This window comes from Egretta garzetta, unplaced genomic scaffold (genome assembly GCF_000687185.1).
Source record: "Egretta garzetta isolate BGI_Z169 unplaced genomic scaffold, ASM68718v1 scaffold30, whole genome shotgun sequence".
Taxonomy (NCBI): Eukaryota; Metazoa; Chordata; class Aves; order Pelecaniformes; family Ardeidae; genus Egretta; species Egretta garzetta.
Genome location: NW_009258383.1, coordinates 3,301,664 through 3,308,024, shown reverse-complemented (window position 1 = coordinate 3,308,024; position 6,361 = coordinate 3,301,664).

Sequence of the window (6,361 nt, the reverse complement as noted above, 5' to 3'; positions counted from 1 at the left end):
AAGGCGGGGTGCTGGTGGTTTATAACCCTTAGCATTTTTTAAAATAGATATAAATCCTGTGACAAATTGGACTCTTCCACAGATAAAAGAAATCCGAAAATGGCTGCAAAAGCTAATGAGCGAGCTTTTATACATACGCATTGGCAGCCCACAACTCTTCTGAGAGCAGAAACTTGTTAACTTGGGTTCCATTTTCACTTCCAATGACGATGAATTTCATCATCTCCCTTTCCTCTCATAGCCAGTTTCTCTCAGATCAAACATTAATCATTTCCCCAATTTCTGCTCTGCCAGCTGCTGAAGAGCAATGAGGATGCAAACCCTTGCCAGGCATTTCAGCATGGGGTTTGTACCGTGGACGACACTGACTCAGCCCACTGCTCCCAGTACCCTATAGCAGGTCCTCAAGTACATTACTGTTGATAATGTATGAGCAACTTGAAATATCCGTACTGAAAAGGCAGCAATGTGGGGTGCAATATTAGCCATCATACTAATTACGGCTCAGACCTGTCTTGCCACTAGTCATGTCTTTTCAAAACTCATGATCTTACGGATACTAAAAATTCAGTCAAATATCAGTGTGTTTATATGTTTGCATCAGTGTTTTTTAAAGAAAAGAAAGGCAGCATTGTAGACAACTGTTACCATATCTGTTTTTTCCTAGGTATATATGATGACGTGGGAACAGGAGATCAAAGCATCTGCAAACACAAAAGTGTCTTCTTTATTATATATTGAAAGGAAATGCCAACAACTCCAAGAATGGCAAAGGCTTATGCCAATTTTTCTTGAAAGAGCAATTTCTCTTCAGACTGACAATCCTTCTCCTTCGCGTGGTCCAAATTGCCCATTTTTAAAAATTTTTTTTGCTTCTTTTTAATTCATATTTTCTTGAAAAATATGGGTTTTTTTCATTCCTTACATTTTTTTCCTTATTTGTGAATACAAAAGTCAAAGGGACAGTTTAAAAGTCATAGTATAAAACCTATATATTTTATTACAATAATGGGTGGGAGGCACAGGGAGGAATCAGGCCCAAGATGCCTTCTACTCCATTAAAAAAATGGCAAAAAAAAAAGTGTATAGGAGTTTTTCACTGGGCTTGACTTTTACAAGAGAAGGTCTCCATATCATCATGAAAATTAATAAATGCAGTATGTCAGACTGCAAATTACACATGGGGTTTAAAATAAAGTCATTCTTTTAACTCTTTTAATGTAACATCTTTTAATTTACAAAGACAGAAACTGATCTGTCAGGCAGTTACAGTTTAAAAATGTACATATGCATATCATTCAAAGTAACGTGTTATTACATTCTGTTTCCTTTGCATTTGAACTGGTTTCCTATTTGCTGCCAAAGAGCCTGTTTCTCATTGACTAGACGAGCAAGTAATATTCGGGTAATTTCTGCAAGCTGCCGAATGTTCAGGCTATTTAGACATTAAAATTATAATTCAAATGGAATCAATCTTACTCTGTTTAAACAGACAGTGTGCTACAAGTCCGTTCACTAATAGAAGAATCCTCTTTCATAAGCTTCTGTTAGCAGGTGTCCAAATCCTGCAGGAAAGGTCACTGTTATTTCCATAGGGTCAGCTAATAGATGGCATCGGTTAGCTGCAGCCAGGGGAAATGGGAATTATAAATTGTATTATAATAATCTACAGGGAAAAAAAAAAAAGAGGATACTTCAGTAACAGCTAATTGTGTGGAAAATCATTAGGGTGAGTAATGAGAAAGCATAGTGTGTCCACCCTTTAAGACAGGCTGTATGGGCTTATTTAAAGCACTCTGTATTATGAAAAATAATTTGCACTTATTTAAAATACCTCCCTAATCTGTGTTTGCTAAGCATCCTTCCTGCCTCCTTCTTTCAAAAATGAGGAAACATAACACATTTTTCAGTGAATATTCTGATCTCATGATGCTGAAAAAAAAAGGAAAAGGGCAACTTCACCATCACGTGTGAGGAACAGAGGACTTGGCACTTCACAGAGGCAGCTGGTGCTGCCCAGATTTGAGAGAAGGACTGAGGTCATCTCAAAGTTAACGTAGTCACCAGATTTGCTCCCTAAGAAACAACCCTCTGGCATGAAGGCATCAGGCAGAGGCTCTAAGTAGAAACATTTGGGCAGAACTCTGGTTGTTCTGAAGGATCAAGAAGCTCAGGGGCCATCCCTGCAAATTCCTCCATCCTTCATTCAAAGCTGACTTCATTTGTTTGTTTCAAAGTGGGACAGCCCTTTGGGATGTGCAAAGTCTGATTTTCACTCTCTTTTCTCCCCCTCTTTTTGCTGGAGTGGATATTTTAATTGCTCTGAAATGAGCATACAGATCTCTGAACTGCTCAACGCCATTCCATCTTACCACATTCGATGTCACTGCAGGGTCACAGGGCAAAAAATGCAGATCCATTTACAGGAATAACTGTTCCTCCACCTCTGGAGCCTCTGTATTTAAAACTGCCAGTAGTATACATTGTTCTAAGTATTTTTGTGGCAACCAAAATTAAATCAGTTCAACATCAGTTTTGTTCTTTGTTCTTTTAAGCTCACTGTAGGCATATTTGGCCCATGCCTCAGGCTCCTGAAACATTTTGTTTCAGAATCTGTGCTCATGTCTTCATAATAGATCAGCAAGCCATTTCAAATTAAGCCATCTGTCAATAATGTGAGATGACTGTAGCAATCTAAGACAAAAGTCCACCCTAAAAGGTTTTTAAACTTCTGAAAAAAACCCTGTACAATATTTTAATAAAGTAATTTTGCTTATGCAGCATATAATGTCTAATAGTTCTGTGCATCCGCGTATGGCTATGGTTTTCACTGGAAAGGACATATATCATTAGGTTTATAAATAAGGAACAAAAATCTGCCTGCTGCTCTCCTGTAGGTCAAGTAAAATGTCCCCTGGAGGCCCTCTCCCTCCCCTTGTCACGCAGTGGTGCAGGAAGGGCACGGCCAGCCCCGCTGTAACCCCAGCCCCGCTGCCTCTCTGCAGCTGGCTACAGCCTCTGTAAAAATGTGAATGTGTATGCAGGTTATGGCAGCTCCCCACTTACAAGCAAAATTTACTGACGAAAACTCAACTGGTAGGGAAACATTTTGCTATAAAAAGAAGAAAAGCTCAAAGCTCATTGCTGGATTAAATAATTACTCTAGCTATGACAGCAGAACTACCTCGGCAAATAGAAATATGGGGACAGAGAGCAAACACAGGGAAGTTGCCTTCTGCTTATATTATATTTTTCTCATCTATTTTTCTTTCACTGCATCTTGAGTATTACTGGATGTTAACACTAGTGGTTTAAATTCCTATTCAAACTGTGCTCACTCTTTACTATTCTTCCAAAATTTGCACAGTGCATTTAGCTACTTTTGGTGGAGAAATCCTTGTGGTGGAGGCATAAAAACAATAAACTATGGAGAAAAAACAGCTCTTAAATGTCACGGAAATTTAAAATTAAAAAGAAAACCTTTTCACAATGAATTCTTGCCCTTTTCTCACTGGTACTACTACATTCAGAAGAGATCAATAAGCTTTTATTTATTGATACAAGATATATTCTAAATCTTACCAAAACCAATGGAGAGTTCATCCGTTAAACTAGATGATGTATACATTGGGCTGTTCAAATGTGAGATGGGGATAATGAGAATGTAGTAAGTTCAAAACTTGAAATGTGCGGGAAAAAAATTGGAAAAACTCCTGTTATGATTTCTTCTCATTCCCTGTGGTGGAGGCTTTTGCCGTTTCACTTGTCCACCGATGAGGGTGACAAATGGCTTTCTTTGATGAAGTGAGGCTGTGGACTTGAGATCAAAGGTAAGAAGATGAGCCACAACTGGAAGCAGAGCATAGGAACAGCAACAGCAGTCAGAGCAGCTCCAGGCACTTGTACCGAATCACAAGGTGGTGTGTAGCTCTTGGTCTTTTCTTATGACATGGCTTAAAGGAAATTCATGAGAATACTGGAGAACGCCACTTGGGCTTTCATCACTGCTTATATGAAAATGCTCCATCTTACACTTCATTAATGGCTTTGAAATGTTAACCCCTTCTTACAGGGCAACAAGACTAATATTCCACAATTCTATTAACACTACAGCAAGATCAAGAAGGCCAACAGTATCCTGGGCAGCATTAGGTGAAGCATTGCCAGCAGGTCGAGGGAGGTGACCCTCCCCCTCTACTCATCACTGGTGAGAGACATCTGGAGTGCAGGGTCCAGTGCTGGGCTCCCCAGTACAAGGCAAGGACACACGGGAGCAAATCCAGCAAAGGCCCACATTGGTGATGAAGGATCATCTGACATATGACTTTCAATCGTGAGTTGAGAGAGTTGGGACTGTTCAGCCTGAAGAAGAGAAGACTCAGGGAATCTGATCAACGTTTATAAATACCTGACAGGGGGGTGCAAAGAAGACAGAACCAGGCTCTTTTCATTGGTGCCCAGTGACAGGACAAGAGGCAATGGGCACGAACTGAAACGCAATAAATTCTGTATGAATATAAGAAAAATATTTTTTACTGTCAAGGTGGTCACACACTGGAACTGGCTGCCCAGAAAGGCTGTGGAGTCTCCATCTGTGGAGATGTTGTAAACCCAACTAGACACAGTCCCAGGCAACCTGCTGTAGCTGACCCTTGCTACAAAAATTCACAACTGGCCCATGCCGACTAAGGAGAGAGGCTAGGATGCGAAGCATAGAATTACAAGAGTAATTCTTTCAATCATGCACATGAGGTGTCCCATTCAAATTGGGGCACCCCAAATATGGTTTTACAAGAGTTTCAAGCGTTCAGGTGGAACACGACTTGACTAATTGCTACTTAACAAACACACACTACCATTTACTAATCATAGCAAAACTTCGCAAAGCAAATATATTTCTATGGTGTCATCATCCACCTGCTTCCCTATTGATCAAACGGCCCTGGAGCTGGTCTTGCTGTAGTTACTTGTCTCTGATGACAGACAGTGGGAGGGTTTCAAAGGCATGTTAGAGGGGCTAGAGATGCTGGTGTTATCTTCATTGTCCAGAGGTATCCTTTATCCTTCATGGACAACTTTTAAAATTCTAAGAAAAGTCCTTATCTCGGGGGCTATGCTGTCCTCCTTATGATGAGCTGGGGTCCTTTAGTTAGCTTGCTTAAACATGGCTACTCAGTATACAATGTAAACTATATATATTTATTTTATTTAAACTATTTATACTATATGCTATATTCATACTATAAAGATTTATTTGTATAATAGGGAATGAGATTTTCCTAACACCCAGCTTTCAGCAGGAGTTGGACTAGATGGTCTCCAGAGGTGCTTTCCAGCCTCAGCCATGCTGTGATTCTGTGAGCACAGGGAGGGAGGTGATTATTAGGCAGTCCTCAGCAAAAATGACGCTAGCAGTTATAACACAATGAGTTCATGTTACTGTAAAGAGAATGTATGCTGCCATTGACCACCCCCTTGAAACACGTATGGCCAGCTAAGCTAGATGTGAAGGCAAAATATAAGCACAGCACTGTGCATGTATCTCCATGCTTTACCTGTAGAAAGCTGAATTTAAAAGGAAAGAGCTCATTGTTTTATAACCTGAGGTTAAATAACTTCTTTGCTCTAAGTAGCTTAATTTATTTATTTATTCACGCCTTACTCAGATAAAACACAACCACATATTTTCTATGGACTTTCTTCAGTGTTAGCATTACTCCTTTGGAAATCTGTCACCACACTGCTATCAATGCAGCTGTATCATACACCTTTCTGGGAGCTAGAGGGCAATGGCTTCCCACAGGAGATGACAGGAGGCTCTGGGTAACTTGGGAGAGGGAGAAGGAGAAAGAGAAAGGAGCTAATACCGGCAAACACTAACTTTTTCTGACAGACATGCGAATTGAGCATGTCCCAGATGGTTGTACAGTTGAAGGGGGACTGATTCCTCTATCCTGTCTCCTGTAAGAGGCTTCCTGATCTACAACAGCTACTTTCTAGGTAGCTAAATGGCTGTGTTGAGAATATTTTTGCAGCCAACCAAAGATTTTTTTTTTAATGCCATTGTATGAGAGTGTCCTGGTTTTGGCTGGGATAGAGTTAATTTTCTTCATAGTAGCTAGCACAATGCTGTGTTTTGGATTTAGTACCAGAATAATGTTGATAACACACTGATGTTTTCAGCTGTTGCCAAGTAGTGCTCAGACTACTCAAGGACTTTTTGAGCTTCTCCTGCTCGGCCAGGTGCATAACAAGCTGGGAGGGAGCACAGCTAGCACAGCTAACCCAAACTGACCAAAGGGCTATTCCATACCATATAACGTCATGCTCGGGGGGGGGTTAGTTAGTTCGGTCGGTCGCT